The sequence below is a fragment of the Phalangium opilio genome, unplaced genomic scaffold (assembly GCF_054372755.1).
Source record: "Phalangium opilio isolate 3A_F unplaced genomic scaffold, DU_Popi_V2 ptg000061l_1, whole genome shotgun sequence".
Lineage (NCBI taxonomy): Eukaryota > Metazoa > Arthropoda > Arachnida > Opiliones > Phalangiidae > Phalangium > Phalangium opilio.
The window spans coordinates 11,322,358-11,336,866 of NW_028324178.1; the positions used below are offsets into that span (position 1 = coordinate 11,322,358).

At 46.0% G+C, this 14,509-nt stretch overlaps 70 non-coding genes across 70 annotated transcripts; all 70 read left to right on the forward strand.

Annotated features, from left to right (window-relative positions):
- The first annotated feature begins 141 nt into the window (after positions 1–141).
- TRNAP-AGG (transfer RNA proline (anticodon AGG)) lies at positions 142–213 on the forward strand. Its single transcript has one exon. It is a non-coding gene; the product is annotated as a tRNA-Pro (tRNA).
- A 569-nt stretch (positions 214–782) lies between these two features.
- On the forward strand, positions 783–854 carry TRNAP-AGG (transfer RNA proline (anticodon AGG)). Its single transcript has one exon. It is a non-coding gene; the product is annotated as a tRNA-Pro (tRNA).
- Positions 855–942: 88 nt separating this feature from the next.
- TRNAP-AGG (transfer RNA proline (anticodon AGG)) lies at positions 943–1,014 on the forward strand. The gene has a single exon. It is a non-coding gene; the product is annotated as a tRNA-Pro (tRNA).
- An 88-nt stretch (positions 1,015–1,102) lies between these two features.
- Positions 1,103–1,174, forward strand: TRNAP-AGG (transfer RNA proline (anticodon AGG)). The gene has a single exon. It is a non-coding gene; the product is annotated as a tRNA-Pro (tRNA).
- An 88-nt stretch (positions 1,175–1,262) lies between these two features.
- Positions 1,263–1,334, forward strand: TRNAP-AGG (transfer RNA proline (anticodon AGG)). The gene has a single exon. It is a non-coding gene; the product is annotated as a tRNA-Pro (tRNA).
- Positions 1,335–1,423: 89 nt separating this feature from the next.
- On the forward strand, positions 1,424–1,495 carry TRNAP-AGG (transfer RNA proline (anticodon AGG)). Its single transcript has one exon. It is a non-coding gene; the product is annotated as a tRNA-Pro (tRNA).
- A 249-nt stretch (positions 1,496–1,744) lies between these two features.
- Positions 1,745–1,816, forward strand: TRNAP-UGG (transfer RNA proline (anticodon UGG)). Its single transcript has one exon. It is a non-coding gene; the product is annotated as a tRNA-Pro (tRNA).
- A 248-nt stretch (positions 1,817–2,064) lies between these two features.
- On the forward strand, positions 2,065–2,136 carry TRNAP-AGG (transfer RNA proline (anticodon AGG)). Its single transcript has one exon. It is a non-coding gene; the product is annotated as a tRNA-Pro (tRNA).
- An 88-nt stretch (positions 2,137–2,224) lies between these two features.
- TRNAP-AGG (transfer RNA proline (anticodon AGG)) lies at positions 2,225–2,296 on the forward strand. The gene has a single exon. It is a non-coding gene; the product is annotated as a tRNA-Pro (tRNA).
- An 88-nt stretch (positions 2,297–2,384) lies between these two features.
- Positions 2,385–2,456, forward strand: TRNAP-AGG (transfer RNA proline (anticodon AGG)). Its single transcript has one exon. It is a non-coding gene; the product is annotated as a tRNA-Pro (tRNA).
- An 88-nt stretch (positions 2,457–2,544) lies between these two features.
- On the forward strand, positions 2,545–2,616 carry TRNAP-AGG (transfer RNA proline (anticodon AGG)). The gene has a single exon. It is a non-coding gene; the product is annotated as a tRNA-Pro (tRNA).
- Positions 2,617–2,705: 89 nt separating this feature from the next.
- TRNAP-AGG (transfer RNA proline (anticodon AGG)) lies at positions 2,706–2,777 on the forward strand. The gene has a single exon. It is a non-coding gene; the product is annotated as a tRNA-Pro (tRNA).
- An 88-nt stretch (positions 2,778–2,865) lies between these two features.
- Positions 2,866–2,937, forward strand: TRNAP-AGG (transfer RNA proline (anticodon AGG)). The gene has a single exon. It is a non-coding gene; the product is annotated as a tRNA-Pro (tRNA).
- Positions 2,938–3,346: 409 nt separating this feature from the next.
- TRNAP-AGG (transfer RNA proline (anticodon AGG)) lies at positions 3,347–3,418 on the forward strand. Its single transcript has one exon. It is a non-coding gene; the product is annotated as a tRNA-Pro (tRNA).
- An 88-nt stretch (positions 3,419–3,506) lies between these two features.
- TRNAP-AGG (transfer RNA proline (anticodon AGG)) lies at positions 3,507–3,578 on the forward strand. The gene has a single exon. It is a non-coding gene; the product is annotated as a tRNA-Pro (tRNA).
- An 88-nt stretch (positions 3,579–3,666) lies between these two features.
- TRNAP-AGG (transfer RNA proline (anticodon AGG)) lies at positions 3,667–3,738 on the forward strand. Its single transcript has one exon. It is a non-coding gene; the product is annotated as a tRNA-Pro (tRNA).
- An 87-nt stretch (positions 3,739–3,825) lies between these two features.
- TRNAP-AGG (transfer RNA proline (anticodon AGG)) lies at positions 3,826–3,897 on the forward strand. Its single transcript has one exon. It is a non-coding gene; the product is annotated as a tRNA-Pro (tRNA).
- Positions 3,898–3,985: 88 nt separating this feature from the next.
- TRNAP-AGG (transfer RNA proline (anticodon AGG)) lies at positions 3,986–4,057 on the forward strand. The gene has a single exon. It is a non-coding gene; the product is annotated as a tRNA-Pro (tRNA).
- An 88-nt stretch (positions 4,058–4,145) lies between these two features.
- On the forward strand, positions 4,146–4,217 carry TRNAP-AGG (transfer RNA proline (anticodon AGG)). Its single transcript has one exon. It is a non-coding gene; the product is annotated as a tRNA-Pro (tRNA).
- Positions 4,218–4,465: 248 nt separating this feature from the next.
- Positions 4,466–4,537, forward strand: TRNAP-AGG (transfer RNA proline (anticodon AGG)). The gene has a single exon. It is a non-coding gene; the product is annotated as a tRNA-Pro (tRNA).
- An 88-nt stretch (positions 4,538–4,625) lies between these two features.
- On the forward strand, positions 4,626–4,697 carry TRNAP-AGG (transfer RNA proline (anticodon AGG)). The gene has a single exon. It is a non-coding gene; the product is annotated as a tRNA-Pro (tRNA).
- A 248-nt stretch (positions 4,698–4,945) lies between these two features.
- Positions 4,946–5,017, forward strand: TRNAP-AGG (transfer RNA proline (anticodon AGG)). The gene has a single exon. It is a non-coding gene; the product is annotated as a tRNA-Pro (tRNA).
- An 88-nt stretch (positions 5,018–5,105) lies between these two features.
- TRNAP-AGG (transfer RNA proline (anticodon AGG)) lies at positions 5,106–5,177 on the forward strand. The gene has a single exon. It is a non-coding gene; the product is annotated as a tRNA-Pro (tRNA).
- An 88-nt stretch (positions 5,178–5,265) lies between these two features.
- TRNAP-AGG (transfer RNA proline (anticodon AGG)) lies at positions 5,266–5,337 on the forward strand. Its single transcript has one exon. It is a non-coding gene; the product is annotated as a tRNA-Pro (tRNA).
- Positions 5,338–5,585: 248 nt separating this feature from the next.
- TRNAP-AGG (transfer RNA proline (anticodon AGG)) lies at positions 5,586–5,657 on the forward strand. The gene has a single exon. It is a non-coding gene; the product is annotated as a tRNA-Pro (tRNA).
- Positions 5,658–5,745: 88 nt separating this feature from the next.
- On the forward strand, positions 5,746–5,817 carry TRNAP-AGG (transfer RNA proline (anticodon AGG)). Its single transcript has one exon. It is a non-coding gene; the product is annotated as a tRNA-Pro (tRNA).
- An 88-nt stretch (positions 5,818–5,905) lies between these two features.
- Positions 5,906–5,977, forward strand: TRNAP-AGG (transfer RNA proline (anticodon AGG)). The gene has a single exon. It is a non-coding gene; the product is annotated as a tRNA-Pro (tRNA).
- Positions 5,978–6,064: 87 nt separating this feature from the next.
- TRNAP-AGG (transfer RNA proline (anticodon AGG)) lies at positions 6,065–6,136 on the forward strand. Its single transcript has one exon. It is a non-coding gene; the product is annotated as a tRNA-Pro (tRNA).
- An 88-nt stretch (positions 6,137–6,224) lies between these two features.
- On the forward strand, positions 6,225–6,296 carry TRNAP-AGG (transfer RNA proline (anticodon AGG)). Its single transcript has one exon. It is a non-coding gene; the product is annotated as a tRNA-Pro (tRNA).
- An 88-nt stretch (positions 6,297–6,384) lies between these two features.
- TRNAP-AGG (transfer RNA proline (anticodon AGG)) lies at positions 6,385–6,456 on the forward strand. The gene has a single exon. It is a non-coding gene; the product is annotated as a tRNA-Pro (tRNA).
- An 89-nt stretch (positions 6,457–6,545) lies between these two features.
- On the forward strand, positions 6,546–6,617 carry TRNAP-AGG (transfer RNA proline (anticodon AGG)). Its single transcript has one exon. It is a non-coding gene; the product is annotated as a tRNA-Pro (tRNA).
- A 248-nt stretch (positions 6,618–6,865) lies between these two features.
- On the forward strand, positions 6,866–6,937 carry TRNAP-AGG (transfer RNA proline (anticodon AGG)). The gene has a single exon. It is a non-coding gene; the product is annotated as a tRNA-Pro (tRNA).
- Positions 6,938–7,346: 409 nt separating this feature from the next.
- On the forward strand, positions 7,347–7,418 carry TRNAP-UGG (transfer RNA proline (anticodon UGG)). The gene has a single exon. It is a non-coding gene; the product is annotated as a tRNA-Pro (tRNA).
- A 248-nt stretch (positions 7,419–7,666) lies between these two features.
- Positions 7,667–7,738, forward strand: TRNAP-AGG (transfer RNA proline (anticodon AGG)). Its single transcript has one exon. It is a non-coding gene; the product is annotated as a tRNA-Pro (tRNA).
- An 89-nt stretch (positions 7,739–7,827) lies between these two features.
- On the forward strand, positions 7,828–7,899 carry TRNAP-AGG (transfer RNA proline (anticodon AGG)). The gene has a single exon. It is a non-coding gene; the product is annotated as a tRNA-Pro (tRNA).
- A 248-nt stretch (positions 7,900–8,147) lies between these two features.
- Positions 8,148–8,219, forward strand: TRNAP-AGG (transfer RNA proline (anticodon AGG)). Its single transcript has one exon. It is a non-coding gene; the product is annotated as a tRNA-Pro (tRNA).
- Positions 8,220–8,307: 88 nt separating this feature from the next.
- Positions 8,308–8,379, forward strand: TRNAP-AGG (transfer RNA proline (anticodon AGG)). The gene has a single exon. It is a non-coding gene; the product is annotated as a tRNA-Pro (tRNA).
- A 249-nt stretch (positions 8,380–8,628) lies between these two features.
- TRNAP-UGG (transfer RNA proline (anticodon UGG)) lies at positions 8,629–8,700 on the forward strand. The gene has a single exon. It is a non-coding gene; the product is annotated as a tRNA-Pro (tRNA).
- An 88-nt stretch (positions 8,701–8,788) lies between these two features.
- TRNAP-AGG (transfer RNA proline (anticodon AGG)) lies at positions 8,789–8,860 on the forward strand. Its single transcript has one exon. It is a non-coding gene; the product is annotated as a tRNA-Pro (tRNA).
- An 89-nt stretch (positions 8,861–8,949) lies between these two features.
- Positions 8,950–9,021, forward strand: TRNAP-AGG (transfer RNA proline (anticodon AGG)). The gene has a single exon. It is a non-coding gene; the product is annotated as a tRNA-Pro (tRNA).
- Positions 9,022–9,109: 88 nt separating this feature from the next.
- TRNAP-AGG (transfer RNA proline (anticodon AGG)) lies at positions 9,110–9,181 on the forward strand. Its single transcript has one exon. It is a non-coding gene; the product is annotated as a tRNA-Pro (tRNA).
- An 88-nt stretch (positions 9,182–9,269) lies between these two features.
- Positions 9,270–9,341, forward strand: TRNAP-AGG (transfer RNA proline (anticodon AGG)). Its single transcript has one exon. It is a non-coding gene; the product is annotated as a tRNA-Pro (tRNA).
- Positions 9,342–9,428: 87 nt separating this feature from the next.
- On the forward strand, positions 9,429–9,500 carry TRNAP-AGG (transfer RNA proline (anticodon AGG)). The gene has a single exon. It is a non-coding gene; the product is annotated as a tRNA-Pro (tRNA).
- An 88-nt stretch (positions 9,501–9,588) lies between these two features.
- TRNAP-AGG (transfer RNA proline (anticodon AGG)) lies at positions 9,589–9,660 on the forward strand. The gene has a single exon. It is a non-coding gene; the product is annotated as a tRNA-Pro (tRNA).
- An 88-nt stretch (positions 9,661–9,748) lies between these two features.
- Positions 9,749–9,820, forward strand: TRNAP-AGG (transfer RNA proline (anticodon AGG)). The gene has a single exon. It is a non-coding gene; the product is annotated as a tRNA-Pro (tRNA).
- An 88-nt stretch (positions 9,821–9,908) lies between these two features.
- On the forward strand, positions 9,909–9,980 carry TRNAP-AGG (transfer RNA proline (anticodon AGG)). The gene has a single exon. It is a non-coding gene; the product is annotated as a tRNA-Pro (tRNA).
- An 88-nt stretch (positions 9,981–10,068) lies between these two features.
- On the forward strand, positions 10,069–10,140 carry TRNAP-AGG (transfer RNA proline (anticodon AGG)). Its single transcript has one exon. It is a non-coding gene; the product is annotated as a tRNA-Pro (tRNA).
- An 89-nt stretch (positions 10,141–10,229) lies between these two features.
- On the forward strand, positions 10,230–10,301 carry TRNAP-AGG (transfer RNA proline (anticodon AGG)). Its single transcript has one exon. It is a non-coding gene; the product is annotated as a tRNA-Pro (tRNA).
- An 88-nt stretch (positions 10,302–10,389) lies between these two features.
- On the forward strand, positions 10,390–10,461 carry TRNAP-AGG (transfer RNA proline (anticodon AGG)). Its single transcript has one exon. It is a non-coding gene; the product is annotated as a tRNA-Pro (tRNA).
- An 88-nt stretch (positions 10,462–10,549) lies between these two features.
- Positions 10,550–10,621, forward strand: TRNAP-AGG (transfer RNA proline (anticodon AGG)). The gene has a single exon. It is a non-coding gene; the product is annotated as a tRNA-Pro (tRNA).
- An 88-nt stretch (positions 10,622–10,709) lies between these two features.
- Positions 10,710–10,781, forward strand: TRNAP-AGG (transfer RNA proline (anticodon AGG)). Its single transcript has one exon. It is a non-coding gene; the product is annotated as a tRNA-Pro (tRNA).
- Positions 10,782–10,869: 88 nt separating this feature from the next.
- TRNAP-AGG (transfer RNA proline (anticodon AGG)) lies at positions 10,870–10,941 on the forward strand. Its single transcript has one exon. It is a non-coding gene; the product is annotated as a tRNA-Pro (tRNA).
- Positions 10,942–11,030: 89 nt separating this feature from the next.
- Positions 11,031–11,102, forward strand: TRNAP-AGG (transfer RNA proline (anticodon AGG)). Its single transcript has one exon. It is a non-coding gene; the product is annotated as a tRNA-Pro (tRNA).
- An 88-nt stretch (positions 11,103–11,190) lies between these two features.
- Positions 11,191–11,262, forward strand: TRNAP-AGG (transfer RNA proline (anticodon AGG)). The gene has a single exon. It is a non-coding gene; the product is annotated as a tRNA-Pro (tRNA).
- Positions 11,263–11,350: 88 nt separating this feature from the next.
- On the forward strand, positions 11,351–11,422 carry TRNAP-AGG (transfer RNA proline (anticodon AGG)). Its single transcript has one exon. It is a non-coding gene; the product is annotated as a tRNA-Pro (tRNA).
- Positions 11,423–11,510: 88 nt separating this feature from the next.
- On the forward strand, positions 11,511–11,582 carry TRNAP-UGG (transfer RNA proline (anticodon UGG)). The gene has a single exon. It is a non-coding gene; the product is annotated as a tRNA-Pro (tRNA).
- A 249-nt stretch (positions 11,583–11,831) lies between these two features.
- Positions 11,832–11,903, forward strand: TRNAP-UGG (transfer RNA proline (anticodon UGG)). The gene has a single exon. It is a non-coding gene; the product is annotated as a tRNA-Pro (tRNA).
- A 248-nt stretch (positions 11,904–12,151) lies between these two features.
- TRNAP-AGG (transfer RNA proline (anticodon AGG)) lies at positions 12,152–12,223 on the forward strand. Its single transcript has one exon. It is a non-coding gene; the product is annotated as a tRNA-Pro (tRNA).
- An 89-nt stretch (positions 12,224–12,312) lies between these two features.
- Positions 12,313–12,384, forward strand: TRNAP-AGG (transfer RNA proline (anticodon AGG)). Its single transcript has one exon. It is a non-coding gene; the product is annotated as a tRNA-Pro (tRNA).
- Positions 12,385–12,632: 248 nt separating this feature from the next.
- Positions 12,633–12,704, forward strand: TRNAP-AGG (transfer RNA proline (anticodon AGG)). Its single transcript has one exon. It is a non-coding gene; the product is annotated as a tRNA-Pro (tRNA).
- An 88-nt stretch (positions 12,705–12,792) lies between these two features.
- TRNAP-AGG (transfer RNA proline (anticodon AGG)) lies at positions 12,793–12,864 on the forward strand. The gene has a single exon. It is a non-coding gene; the product is annotated as a tRNA-Pro (tRNA).
- A 249-nt stretch (positions 12,865–13,113) lies between these two features.
- On the forward strand, positions 13,114–13,185 carry TRNAP-UGG (transfer RNA proline (anticodon UGG)). The gene has a single exon. It is a non-coding gene; the product is annotated as a tRNA-Pro (tRNA).
- Positions 13,186–13,273: 88 nt separating this feature from the next.
- Positions 13,274–13,345, forward strand: TRNAP-AGG (transfer RNA proline (anticodon AGG)). The gene has a single exon. It is a non-coding gene; the product is annotated as a tRNA-Pro (tRNA).
- Positions 13,346–13,434: 89 nt separating this feature from the next.
- Positions 13,435–13,506, forward strand: TRNAP-AGG (transfer RNA proline (anticodon AGG)). The gene has a single exon. It is a non-coding gene; the product is annotated as a tRNA-Pro (tRNA).
- An 88-nt stretch (positions 13,507–13,594) lies between these two features.
- On the forward strand, positions 13,595–13,666 carry TRNAP-AGG (transfer RNA proline (anticodon AGG)). The gene has a single exon. It is a non-coding gene; the product is annotated as a tRNA-Pro (tRNA).
- Positions 13,667–13,754: 88 nt separating this feature from the next.
- TRNAP-AGG (transfer RNA proline (anticodon AGG)) lies at positions 13,755–13,826 on the forward strand. The gene has a single exon. It is a non-coding gene; the product is annotated as a tRNA-Pro (tRNA).
- An 87-nt stretch (positions 13,827–13,913) lies between these two features.
- TRNAP-AGG (transfer RNA proline (anticodon AGG)) lies at positions 13,914–13,985 on the forward strand. Its single transcript has one exon. It is a non-coding gene; the product is annotated as a tRNA-Pro (tRNA).
- An 88-nt stretch (positions 13,986–14,073) lies between these two features.
- Positions 14,074–14,145, forward strand: TRNAP-AGG (transfer RNA proline (anticodon AGG)). The gene has a single exon. It is a non-coding gene; the product is annotated as a tRNA-Pro (tRNA).
- An 88-nt stretch (positions 14,146–14,233) lies between these two features.
- On the forward strand, positions 14,234–14,305 carry TRNAP-AGG (transfer RNA proline (anticodon AGG)). Its single transcript has one exon. It is a non-coding gene; the product is annotated as a tRNA-Pro (tRNA).
- Positions 14,306–14,393: 88 nt separating this feature from the next.
- Positions 14,394–14,465, forward strand: TRNAP-AGG (transfer RNA proline (anticodon AGG)). Its single transcript has one exon. It is a non-coding gene; the product is annotated as a tRNA-Pro (tRNA).
- The last annotated feature ends 44 nt before the right edge of the window (positions 14,466–14,509 follow it).

Below are 14,509 nucleotides of genomic sequence, written 5' to 3' on the forward strand. Positions count from 1 at the left end.
ATGATACTCGCTTAGGGTGCGAGTGGTCGCGGGTTAAAATCCCGGACGGACCCGAGTTTTGCAGAAGTAATATGGTGACTATTTAAATGCAACTAGTTAAATTGTAGGACTACGAGTTGAGCATGTTTCAGTGTCGTACATGGTCCGTTGGTCTAGGGATATGATACTCGCTTAGGGTGCGAGTGGTCCCGGGTTCAAATCCCGGACGGACCCGAGATTTGCAGAAGTAATATGGTGACTATTTAAATGCAACTAGTTAAATTGTAGGACTACGAGTTGAGCATGTTTCAGGGTCATACATGGTTCGTTGGTCTAGGGGTATGATACTCGCTAAGGGTGCGAGTGGTTCCGGGGTTAAAATCCCGGACGGACCCGAGTTTTTGCAGAGGTAATTTAGTGACTATTTAAATGCAACTAACTACAGGGTAGGCCTATGAGTTGAGTATGTTTTGTTTCACACATGGTCCGTTGGTCTAGGGGTATGATACTCGCTTTGGGTGCGAGTGGTCCCGGGTTCAAATCCCAGACGGACCCGAGTTTTGCAGAAGTAAATTGGTGACTATTTAAATGCAACTAGTTAAATTGTAGGACTACGACTTGAGCATGTCTCGCAGTCATTCATGATCTGTTGGTTTAGGGGTATGATACTCGCTTAGGGTGCGAGTGGTCCCGGGTTCAAATCTCGGACGGGCCCGAGTTTTTGCAGAGGTAATTTAGTGACTATTTAAATGCAACTAATTACAGGGTAGGCCTATGAGTTGAGCATGTTTTATTTCATAAGTGGTCCGTTGGTCTAGGGGTATGATACTCGCTTAGGGTGCGAGTGGTCCCGGGTTCAAATCCCGGACGGACCCGAGTTTTGCAGAAGTAATTTGGTGACTATTTAAATGCAACTAGTTAAATTGTAGGACTACGAGTTGAGCATGTATCAGTGTCGTACATGGTCCGTTGGTCTAGGGGTATGATACTCGCTTAGGGTGCGAGTGGTCCCGCGTTCAAATCCCGGACGGACCCGAGATTTGCAGAAGTAATATGGTGACTATTTAAATGCAACTAGTTAAATTGTAGTACTACGATCTGAGCATGTTTCAGGGTCATACATGGTCCGTTGGTCTAGGGGTATGATACTCGCTTAGGGTGCGAGTGGTCCCGGGTTAAAATCCCGGACGGACCCGAGTTTTTGCAGAGGTAATTTAGTGACTATATAAATGCAACTAACTACAGGGTAGGCCTATGAGTTGAGCATGTTTTATTTCATAAGTGGTCCGTTGGTCTAGGGGTATGATACTCGCTTAGGGTGCGAGTGGTCTCGGGTTCAAATCCCGGACGGACCCGAGTTTTTGCAGAGGTAATTTAGGGACTATTTAAATGCAACTAACTACAGGGTAGGCCTATGATTAGAGCATGTTTTAGTTTTATACATGGTCCGTTGGTCTAGGGGTATGATACTCGCTTAGGGTGCGAGTGGTCCCGGGTTCAAATCCCGGACGGACCCGAGATTTGCAGAAGTAATATGGTGACTATTTAAATGCAACTAGTTAAATTGTAGGACTACGAGTTGAGCATGTTTCAGGGTCATACATGGTTCGTTGGTCTAGGGGTATGATACTCGCTAAGGGTGCGAGTGGTTCCGGGGTTAAAATCCCGGACGGACCCGAGTTTTTGCAGAGGTAATTTAGTGACTATTTAAATGCAACTAACTACAGGGTAGGCCTATGAGTTGAGTATGTTTTGTTTCACACATGGTCCGTTGGTCTAGGGGTATGATACTCGCTTTGGGTGCGAGTGGTCCCGGGTTCAAATCCCGGACGGACCCGAGTTTTGCAGAAGTAAATTGGTGACTATTTAAATGCAACTAGTTAAATTGTAGGACTACGACTTGAGCATGTCTCGCAGTCATTCATGATCTGTTGGTTTAGGGGTATGATACTCGCTTAGGGTGCGAGTGGTCCCGGGTTCAAATCTCGGACGGGTCCGAGTTTTTGCAGAGGTAATTTAGTGACTATTTAAATGCAACTAATTACAGGGTAGGCCTATGAGTTGAGCATGTTTTATGTCATAAGTGGTCCGTTGGTCTAGGGGTATGATACTCGCTTAGGGTGCGAGTGGTCCCGGGTTCAAATCCCGGACGGACCCGAGTTTTGCAGAAGTAATTTGGTGACTATTTAAATGCAACTAGTTAAATTGTAGGACTACGAGTTGAGCATGTTTCAGTGTCGTACATGGTCCGTTGGTCTAGGGGTATGATACTCGCTTAGGGTGCGAGTGGTCCCGCGTTCAAATCCCGGACGGACCCGAGATTTGCAGAAGTAATATGGTGACTATTTAAATGCAACTAGTTAAATTGTAGGACTACGATCTGAGCATGTTTCAGGGTCATACATGGTCCGTTGGTCTAGGGGTATGATACTCGCTTAGGGTGCGAGTGGTCCCGGGTTAAAATCCCGGACGGACCCGAGTTTTTGCAGAGGTAATTTAGTGACTATATAAATGCAACTAACTACAGGGTAGGCCTATGAGTTGAGCATGTTTTATTTCATAAGTGGTCCGTTGGTCTAGGGGTATGATACTCGCTTAGGGTGCGAGTGGTCTCGGGTTCAAATCCCGGACGGACCCGAGTTTTTGCAGAGGTAATTTAGGGACTATTTAAATGCAACTAACTACAGGGTAGGCCTATGATTAGAGCATGTTTTAGTTTTATACATGGTCCGTTGGTCTAGGGGTATGATACTCGCTTAGGGTGCGAGTGGTCCCGGGTTAAAATCCCGGACGGACCCGAGTTTTTGCAGAGGTAATTTAGTGACTATATAAATGAAACTAACTACAGGGTAGGCCTATGAGTTGAGCATGTTTTATTTCATAAGTGGTCCGTTGGTCTAGGGGTATGATACTCGCTTAGGGTGCGAGTGGTCTCGGGTTCAAATCCCGGACGGACCCGAGTTTTTGCAGAGGTAATTTAGGGACTATTTAAATGCAACTAACTACAGGGTAGGCCTATGATTAGAGCATGTTTTAGTTTCATACATGGTCCGTTGGTCTAGGGGTATGATACTCTATTAGGGTGCGAGTGGTCCCGGGTTCAAATCCCGGACGGACCCGAGTTTTGCAGAAGTAATTTGGTGACTATTTAAATGCAACTAGTTAAATTGTAGGACTACGAGTTGAGCATGTTTCAGTGTCATACATGGTACGTTGGTCTAGGGGTATGATACTCGCTTAGGGTGCGAGTGGTCCTGGGTTCAAATCCCGGACGGACCCAAGTTTTTGCAGAGGTAATTTAGTGACTACATAAATGCAACTAACTACAGGGTAGGCCTATGAGTTGAGCATGTTTTATTTCATAAGTGGTCCGTTGGTCTAGGGGTATGATACTCGCTTAGGGTGCGAGTGGTCCCGGGTTCAAATCCCGGACGGACCCGAGTTTTGCAGAAGTAATTTGGTGACTATTTAAATGCAACAAGTTAAATTGTAGGACTACGAGTTGAGCATGTTTCAGTGTCGTACATGGTCCGTTGGTCTAGGGGTATGATACTCGCTTAGGGTGCGAGTGGTCCCGCGTTCAAATCCCGGACGGACCCGAGATTTGCAGAAGTAATATGGTGACTATTTAAATGCAACTAGTTAAATTGTAGGACTACGATCTGAGCATGTTTCAGGGTCATACATGGTCCGTTGGTCTAGGGGTATGATACTCGCTTAGGGTGCGAGTGGTCCCGGGTTCAAATCCCGGACGGACCCGAGTTTTGCAGAAGTAATTTAGTGACTACATAAATGCAACTAACTACAGGGTAGGCCTATGAGTTGAGCATGCTTTATTTCATAAGTGGTCCGTTGGTCTAGGGGTATGATACTCGCTTAGGGTGCGAGTGGTCCCGGGTTCAAATCCCGGACGGACCCGAGTTTTGCAGAAGTAATTTGGTGACTATTTAAATGCAACAAGTTAAATTGTAGGACTACGAGTTGAGCATGTTTCAGTGTCGTACATGGTCCGTTGGTCTAGGGGTATGATACTCGCTTAGGGTGCGAGTGGTCCCGGGTTCAAATCCCGGACGGACCCGAGTTTTGCAGAAGTAATTTGGTGACTATTTAAATGCAACAAGTTAAATTGTAGGACTACGAGTTGAGCATGTTTCAGTGTCGTACATGGTCCGTTGGTCTAGGGGTATGATACTCGCTTAGGGTGCGAGTGGTCCCGGGTTCAAATCCCGGACGGACCCGAGTTTTGCAGAAGTAAATTGGTGACTATTTAAATGCAACTAGTTAAATTGTAGGACTACGAATTGAGCATGTCTCGCAGTCATTCATGATCTGTTGGTTTAGGGGTATGATACTCGCTTAGGGTGCGAGTGGTCCCGGGTTCAAATCTCGGACGGGCGCGAGTTTTTGCAGAGGTAATTTAGTGACTATTTAAATGCAACTAACTACAGGGTAGGCCTATGAGTTGAGCATGTTTTATTTCATAAGTGGTCCGTTGGTCTAGGGGTATGATACTCGCTTAGGGTGCGAGTGGTCCCGGGTTCAAATCCCGGACGGACCCGAGTTTTGCAGAAGTAATTTGGTGACTATTTAAATGCAACTAGTTAAATTGTAGGACTACGAGTTGAGCATGTTTCAGTGTCATACATGGTCCGTTGGTCTAGGGGTATGATACTCGCTTAGGGTGCGAGTGGTCCCGGGTTAAAATCCCGGACGGACCCGAGTTTTTGCAGAGGTAATTTAGTGACTATATAAATGCAACTAACTACAGGGTAGGCCTATGAGTTGAGCATGTTTTATTTCATAAGTGGTCCGTTGGTCTAGGGGTATGATACTCGCTTAGGGTGCGAGTGGTCTCGGGTTCAAATACCGGACGGACCCGAGTTTTTGCAGAGGTAATTTAGGGACTATTTAAATGCAACTAACTACAGGGTAGGCCTATGAGTTGAGCATGTTTTATTTCATAAGTGGTCCGTTGGTCTAGGGGTATGATACTCGCTTAGGGTGCGAGTGGTCCCGGGTTCAAATCCCGGACGGACCCGAGTTTTGCAGAAGTAATTTGGTGACTATTTAAATGCAACAAGTTAAATTGTAGGACTACGAGTTGAGCATGTTTCAGTGTCGTACATGGTCCGTTGGTCTAGGGGTATGATACTCGCTTAGGGTGCGAGTGGTCCCGCGTTCAAATCCCGGACGGACCCGAGATTTGCAGAAGTAATATGGTGACTATTTAAATGCAACTAGTTAAATTGTAGGACTACGAGTTGAGCATGTTTCAGTGTCGTACATGGTCCGTTGGTCTAGGGGTATGATACTCGCTTAGGGTGCGAGTGGTCCCGCGTTCAAATCCCGGACGGACCCGAGTTTTGCAGAAGTAATTTGGTGACTATTTAAATGCAACTAGTTAAATTGTAGGACTACGAGTTGAGCATGTTTCAGTGTCATACATGGTACGTTGGTCTAGGGGTATGATACTCGCTTAGGGTGCGAGTGGTCCTGGGTTCAAATCCCGGACGGACCCAAGTTTTTGCAGAGGTAATTTAGTGACTACATAAATGCAACTAACTACAGGGTAGGCCTATGAGTTGAGCATGTTTTATTTCATAAGTGGTCCGTTGGTCTAGGGGTATGATACTCGCTTAGGGTGCGAGTGGTCCCGGGTTCAAATCCCGGACGGACCCGAGTTTTGCAGAAGTAATTTGGTGACTATTTAAATGCAACAAGTTAAATTGTAGGACTACGAGTTGAGCATGTTTCAGTGTCGTACATGGTCCGTTGGTCTAGGGGTATGATACTCGCTTAGGGTGCGAGTGGTCCCGCGTTCAAATCCCGGACGGACCCGAGATTTGCAGAAGTAATATGGTGACTATTTAAATGCAACTAGTTAAATTGTAGGACTACGATCTGAGCATGTTTCAGGGTCATACATGGTCCGTTGGTCTAGGGGTATGATACTCGCTTAGGGTGCGAGTGGCCCCGGGTTCAAATCCCGGACGGACCCGAGTTTTGCAGAAGTAATTTAGTGACTACATAAATGCAACTAACTACAGGGTAGGCCTATGAGTTGAGCATGTTTTATTTCATAAGTGGTCCGTTGGTCTAGGGGTATGATACTCGCTTAGGGTGCGAGTGGTCCCGGGTTCAAATCCCGGACGGACCCGAGTTTTGCAGAAGTAATTTGGTGACTATTTAAATGCAACAAGTTAAATTGTAGGACTACGAGTTGAGCATGTTTCAGTGTCGTACATGGTCCGTTGGTCTAGGGGTATGATACTCGCTTAGGGTGCGAGTGGTCCCGGGTTAAAATCCCGGACGGACCCGAGTTTTTGCAGAGGTAATTTAGTGACTATATAAATGCAACTAACTACAGGGTAGGCCTATAAGTTGAGCATGTTTTATTTCATAAGTGGTCCGTTGGTCTAGGGGTATGATACTCGCTTAGGGTGCGAGTGGTCTCGGGTTCAAATCCCGGACGGACCCGAGTTTTTGCAGAGGTAATTTAGGAACTATTTAAATGCAACTAACTACAGGGTAGGCCTATGATTAGAGCATGTTTTAGTTTCATACATGGTCCGTTGGTCTAGGGGTATGATACTCGATTAGGGTGCGAGTGGTCCCGGGTTCAAATCCCGGACGGACCCGAGTTTTGCAGAAGTAATTTGGTGACTATTTAAATGCAACTAGTTAAATTGTAGGACTACGAGTTGAGCATGTTTCAGTGTCATACATGATACGTTGGTCTAGGGGTATGATACTCGCTTAGGGTGCGAGTGGTCCTGGGTTCAAATCCCGGACGGACCCAAGTTTTTGCAGAGGTAATTTAGTGACTACATAAATGCAACTAACTACAGGGTAGGCCTATGAGTTGAGCATGTTTTATTTCATAAGTGGTCCGTTGGTCTAGGGGTATGATACTCGCTTAGGGTGCGAGTGGTCCCGGGTTCAAATCCCGGACGGACCCGAGTTTTGCAGAAGTAATTTGGTGACTATTTAAATGCAACAAGTTAAATTGTAGGACTACGAGTTGAGCATGTTTCAGTGTCGTACATGGTCCGTTGGTCTAGGGGTATGATACTCGCTTAGGGTGCGAGTGGTCCCGCGTTCAAATCCCGGGCGGACCCGAGATTTGCAGAAGTAATATGGTGACTATTTAAATGCAACTAGTTAAATTGTAGGACTACGAGTTGAGCATGTTTCAGGGTCATACATGGTCCGTTGGTCTAGGGGTATGATACTCGCTAAGGGTGCGAGTGGTTCCGGGGTTAAAATCCCGGACGGACCCGAGTTTTTGCAGAGGTAATTTAGTGACTATTTAAATGCAACTAACTACAGGGTAGGCCTATGAGTTGAGTATGTTTTGTTTCACACATGGTCCGTTGGTCTAGGGGTATGATACTCGCTTTGGGTGCGAGTGGTCCCGGGTTCAAATCCCGGACGGACCCGAGCTTTGCAGAAGTAAATTGGTGACTATTTAAATGCAACTAGTTAAATTGTAGGACTACGACTTGAGCATGTCTCGCAGTCATTCATGATCTGTTGGTTTAGGGGTATGATACTCGCTTAGGGTGCGAGTGGTCCCGGGTTAAAATCCCGGACGGACCCGAGTTTTTGCAGAGGTAATTTAGTGACTATATAAATGCAACTAACTACAGGGTAGGCCTATGAGTTGAGCATGTTTTATTTCATAAGTGGTCCGTTGGTCTAGGGGTATGATACTCGCTTAGGGTGCGAGTGGTCTCGGGTTCAAATCCCGGACGGACCCGAGTTTTTGCAGAGGTAATTTAGGAACTATTTAAATGCAACTAACTACAGGGTAGGCCTATGATTAGAGCATGTTTTAGTTTCATACATGGTTCGTTAATCTAGGGGTATGATACTCGATTAGGGTGCGAGTGGTCCCGGGTTCAAATCCCGGACGGACCCGAGTTTTGCAGAAGTAATTTGGTGACTATTTAAATGCAACTAGTTAAATTGTAGGACTACGAGTTGAGCATGTTTCAGTGTCATACATGGTACGTTGGTCTAGAGGTATGATACTCGCTTAGGGTGCGAGTGGTCCTGGGTTCAAATCCCGGACGGACCCAAGTTTTTGCAGAGGTAATTTAGTGACTACATAAATGCAACTAACTACAGGGTAGGCCTATGAGTTGAGCATGTTTTATTTCATAAGTGGTCCGTTGGTCTAGGGGTATGATACTCGCTTAGGGTGCGAGTGGTCCCGGGTTCAAATCCCGGACGGACCCGAGTTTTGCAGAAGTAATTTGGTGACTATTTAAATGCAACAAGTTAAATTGTAGGACTACGAGTTGAGCATGTTTCAGTGTCGTACATGGTCCGTTGGTCTAGGGGTATGATACTCGCTTAGGGTGCGAGTGGTCCCGCGTTCAAATCCCGGACGGACCCGAGATTTGCAGAAGTAATATGGTGACTATTTAAATGCAACTAGTTAAATTGTAGGACTACGAGTTGAGCATGTTTCAGGGTCATACATGGTCCGTTGGTCTAGGGGTATGATACTCGCTAAGGGTGCGAGTGGTTCCGGGGTTAAAATCCCGGACGGACCCGAGTTTTTGCAGAGGTAATTTAGTGACTATTTAAATGCAACTAACTACAGGGTAGGCCTATGAGTTGAGTATGTTTTGTTTCACACATGGTCCGTTGGTCTAGGGGTATGATACTCGCTTTGGGTGCGAGTGGTCCCGGGTTCAAATCCCGGACGGACCCGAGCTTTGCAGAAGTAAATTGGTGACTATTTAAATGCAACTAGTTAAATTGTAGGACTACGAGTTGAGCACTTTTCAGTGTCATACATGGTCCGTTGGTCTAGGGGTATGATACTCGCTTAGGGTGCGAGTGGTCCCGGGTTCAAATCCCGGACGGACCCGAGTTTTTGCAGAGGTAATTTAGGGACTATTTAAATGCAACTAACTACAGGGTAGGCCTATGATTAGAGCATGTTTTAGTTTCATACATGGTCCGTTGGTCTAGGGGTATGATACTCGATTAGGGTGCGAGTGGTCCCGGGTTCAAATCCCGGACGGACCGGAGTTTTGCAGAAGTAATTTGGTGACTATTTAAATGCAACTAGTTAAATTGTAGGACTACGAGTTGAGCATGTTTCAGTGTCATACATGGTCCGTTGGTCTAGGGGTATGATACTCGCTTAGGGTGCGAGTGGTCCTGGGTTCAAATCCCGGACGGACCCAAGTTTTTGCAGAGGTAATTTAGTGACTACATAAATGCAACTAACTACAGGGTAGGCCTATGAGTTGAGCATGTTTTATTTCATAAGTGGTCCGTTGGTCTAGGGGTATGATACTCGCTTAGGGTGCGAGTGGTCCCGGGTTAAAATCCCGGACGGACCCGAGTTTTTGCAGAGTAATTTAGTGACTATATAAATGCAACTAACTACAGGGTAGGCCTATGAGTTGAGCATGTTTTATTTCATAAGTGGTCCGTTGGTCTAGGGGTATGATACTCGCTTAGGGTGCGAGTGGTCCCGGGTTCAAATCCCGGACGGACCCGAGTTTTGCAGAAGTAATTTGGTGACTATTTAAATGCAACTAGTTAAATTGTAGGACTACGAGTTGAGCATGTTTCACTGTCATACATGGTCCGTTGGTCTAGGGGTATGATACTCGCTTAGGGTGCGAGTGGTCCTGGGTTCAAATCCCGGACGGACCCAAGTTTTTGCAGAGGTAATTTAGTGACTACATAAATGCAACTAACTACAGGGTAGGCCTATGAGTTGAGCATGTTTTATTTCATAAGTGGTCCGTTGGTCTAGGGGTATGATACTCGCTTAGGGTGCGAGTGGTCCCGGGTTCAAATCCCGGACGGACCCGAGTTTTGCAGAAGTAATTTGGTGACTATTTAAATGCAACTAGTTAAATTGTAGGACTACGAGTTGAGCATGTTTCAGTGTCGTACATGGTCCGTTGGTCTAGGGGTATGATACTCGCTTAGGGTGCGAGTGGTCCCGGGTTCAAATCCCGGACGGACCCGAGTTTTGCAGAAGTAATATGGTGACTATTTAAATGCAACTAGTTAAATTGTAGGACTACGAGTTGAGCACTTTTCAGTGTCATACATGGTCCGTTGGTCTAGGGGTATGATACTCGCTTAGGGTGCGAGTGGTCCCGGGTTCAAATCCCGGACGGACCCGAGTTTTTGCAGAGGTAATTTAGGGACTATTTAAATGCAACTAACTACAGGGTAGGCCTATGATTAGAGCATGTTTTAGTTTCATACATGGTCCGTTGGTCTAGGGGTATGATACTCGATTAGGGTGCGAGTGGTCCCGGGTTCAAATCCCGGACGGACCCGAGTTTTGCAGAAGTAATTTGGTGACTATTTAAATGCAACTAGTTAAATTGTAGGACTACGAGTTGAGCATGTTTCAGTGTCATACATGGTCCGTTGGTCTAGGGGTATGATACTCGCTTAGGGTGCGAGTGGTCCTGGGTTCAAATCCCGGACGGACCCAAGTTTTTGCAGAGGTAATTTAGTGACTACATAAATGCAACTAACTACAGGGTAGGCCTATGAGTTGAGCATGTTTTATTTCATAAGTGGTCCGTTGGTCTAGGGGTATGATACTCGCTTAGGGTGCGAGTGGTCCCGGGTTCAAATCCCGGACGGACCCGAGTTTTGCAGAAGTAATTTGGTGACTATTTAAATGCAACTAGTTAAATTGTAGGACTACGAGTTGAGCATGTTTCAGTGTCGTACATGGTCCGTTGGTCTAGGGGTATGATACTCGCTTAGGGTGCGAGTGGTCCCGGGTTCAAATCCCGGACGGACCCGAGTTTTGCAGAAGTAATATGGTGACTATTTAAATGCAACTAGTTAAATTGTAGGACTACGAGTTGAGCACTTTTCAGTGTCATACATGGTCCGTTGGTCTAGGGGTATGATACTCGCTTAGGGTGCGAGTGGTCCCGGGTTCAAATCCCGGACGGACCCGAGTTTTTGCAGAGGTAATTTAGGGACTATTTAAATGCAACTAACTACAGGGTAGGCCTATGATTAGAGCATGTTTTAGTTTCATACATGGTCCGTTGGTCTAGGGGTATGATACTCGATTAGGGTGCGAGTGGTCCCGGGTTCAAATCCCGGACGGACCCGAGTTTTGCAGAAGTAATTTGGTGACTATTTAAATGCAACTAGTTAAATTGTAGGACTACGAGTTGAGCATGTTTCAGTGTCATACATGGTCCGTTGGTCTAGGGGTATGATACTCGCTTAGGGTGCGAGTGGTCCTGGGTTCAAATCCCGGACGGACCCAAGTTTTTGCAGAGGTAATTTAGTGACTACATAAATGCAACTAACTACAGGGTAGGCCTATGAGTTGAGCATGTTTTATTTCATAAGTGGTCCGTTGGTCTAGGGGTATGATACTCGCTTAGGGTGCGAGTGGTCCCGGGTTAAAATCCCGGACGGACCCGAGTTTTTGCAGAGGTAATTTAGTGACTATATAAATGCAACTAACTACAGGGTAGGCCTATGAGTTGAGCATGTTTTATTTCATAAGTGGTCCGTTGGTCTAGGGGTATGATACTCGCTTTGGGTGCGAGTGGTCCCGGGTTCAAATCCCGGACGGACCCGAGCTTTGCAGAAGTAAATTGGTGACTATTTAAATGCAACTAGTTAAATTGTAGGACTACGAGTTGAGCATGTTTCAGGGTCATACATGGTCCGTTGGTCTAGGGGTATGATACTCGCTAAGGGTGCGAGTGGTTCCGGGGTTAAAATCCCGGACGGACCCGAGTTTTTGCAGAGGTAATTTAGTGACTATTTAAATGCAACTAACTACAGGGTAGGCCTATGAGTTGAGTATGTTTTGTTTCACACATGGTCCGTTGGTCTAGGGGTATGATACTCGCTTTGGGTGCGAGTGGTCCCGGGTTCAAATCCCGGACGGACCCGAGCTTTGCAGAAGTAAATTGGTGACTATTTAAATGCAACTAGTTAAATTGTAGGACTACGACTTGAGCATGTCTCGCAGTCATTCATGATCTGTTGGTTTAGGGGTATGATACTCGCTTAGGGTGCGAGTGGTCCCGGGTTAAAATCCCGGACGGACCCGAGTTTTTGCAGAGGTAATTTAGTGACTATATAAATGCAACTAACTACAGGGTAGGCCTATGAGTTGAGCATGTTTTATTTCATAAGTGGTCCGTTGGTCTAGGGGTATGATACTCGCTTAGGGTGCGAGTGGTCTCGGGTTCAAATCCCGGACGGACCCGAGTTTTTGCAGAGGTAATTTAGGAACTATTTAAATGCAACTAGCTACAGGGTAGGCCTATGATTAGAGCATGTTTTAGTTTCATACATGGTTCGTTGGTCTAGGGGTATGATACTCGATTAGGGTGCGAGTGGTCCCGGGTTCAAATCCCGGACGGACCCGAGTTTTGCAGAAGTAATTTGGTGACTATTTAAATGCAACTAGTTAAATTGTAGGACTACGAGTTGAGCATGTTTCAGTGTCATACATGGTACGTTGGTCTAGAGGTATGATACTCGCTTAGGGTGCGAGTGGTCCTGGGTTCAAATCCCGGACGGACCCAAGTTTTTGCAGAGGTAATTTAGTGACTACATAAATGCAACTAACTACAGGGTAGGCCTATGAGTTGAGCATGTTTTATTTCATAAGTGGTCCGTTGGTCTAGGGGTATGATACTCGCTTAGGGTGCGAGTGGTCCCGGGTTCAAATCCCGGACGGACCCGAGTTTTGCAGAAGTAATTTGGTGACTATTTAAATGCAACAAGTTAAATTGTAGGACTACGAGTTGAGCATGTTTCAGTGTCGTACATGGTCCGTTGGTCTAGGGGTATGATACTCGCTTAGGGTGCGAGTGGTCCCGCGTTCAAATCCCGGACGGACCCGAGATTTGCAGAAGTAATATGGTGACTATTTAAATGCAACTAGTTAAATTGTAGGACTACGAGTTGAGCATGTTTCAGGGTCATACATGGTCCGTTGGTCTAGGGGTATGATACTCGCTAAGGGTGCGAGTGGTTCCGGGGTTAAAATCCCGGACGGACCCGAGTTTTTGCAGAGGTAATTTAGTGACTATTTAAATGCAACTAACTACAGGGTAGGCCTATGAGTTGAGTATGTTTTGTTTCACACATGGTCCGTTGGTCTAGGGGTATGATACTCGCTTTGGGTGCGAGTGGTCCCGGGTTCAAATCCCGGACGGACCCGAGCTTTGCAGAAGTAAATTGGTGACTATTTAAATGCAACTAGTTAAATTGTAGGACTACGAGTTGAGCACTTTTCAGTGTCATACATGGTCCGTTGGTCTAGGGGTATGATACTCGCTTAGGGTGCGAGTGGTCCCGGGTTCAAATCCCGGACGGACCCGAGTTTTTGCAGAGGTAATTTAGGGACTATTTAAATGCAACTAACTACAGGGTAGGCCTATGATTAGAGCATGTTTTAGTTTCATACATGGTCCGTTGGTCTAGGGGTATGATACTCGATTAGGGTGCGAGTGGTCCCGGGTTCAAATCCCGGACGGACCGGAGTTTTGCAGAAGTAATTTGGTGACTATTTAAATGCAACTAGTTAAATTGTAGGACTACGAGTTGAGCATGTTTCAGTGTCATACATGGTCCGTTGGTCTAGGGGTATGATACTCGCTTAGGGTGCGAGTGGTCCTGGGTTCAAATCCCGGACGGACCCAAGTTTTTGCAGAGGTAATTTAGTGACTACATAAATGCAACTAACTACAGGGTAGGCCTATGAGTTGAGCATGTTTTATTTCATAAGTGGTCCGTTGGTCTAGGGGTATGATACTCGCTTAGGGTGCGAGTGGTCCCGGGTTAAAATCCCGGACGGACCCGAGTTTTTGCAGAGTAATTTAGTGACTATATAAATGCAACTAACTACAGGGTAGGCCTATGAGTTGAGCATGTTTTATTTCATAAGTGGTCCGTTGGTCTAGGGGTATGATACTCGCTTAGGGTGCGAGTGGTCCCGGGTTCAAATCCCGGACGGACCCGAGTTTTGCAGAAGTAATTTGGTGACTATTTAAATGCAACTAGTTAAATTGTAGGACTACGAGTTGAGCATGTTTCACTGTCATACATGGTCCGTTGGTCTAGGGGTATGATACTCGCTTAGGGTGCGAGTGGTCCTGGGTTCAAATCCCGGACGGACCCAAGTTTTTGCAGAGGTAATTTAGTGACTACATAAATGCAACTAACTACAGGGTAGGCCTATGAGTTGAGCATGTTTTATTTCATAAGTGGTCCGTTGGTCTAGGGGTATGATACTCGCTTAGGGTGCGAGTGGTCCCGGGTTCAAATCCCGGACGGACCCGAGTTTTGCAGAAGTAATTTGGTGACTATTTAAATGCAACTAGTTAAATTGTAGGACTACGAGTTGAGCATGTTTCAGTGTCGTACATGGTCCGTTGGTCTAGGGGTATGATACTCGCTTAGGGTGCGAGTGGTCCCGGGTTCAAATCCCGGACGGACCCGAGTTTTGCAGAAGTAATATGGTGACTATTTAAATGCAACTAGT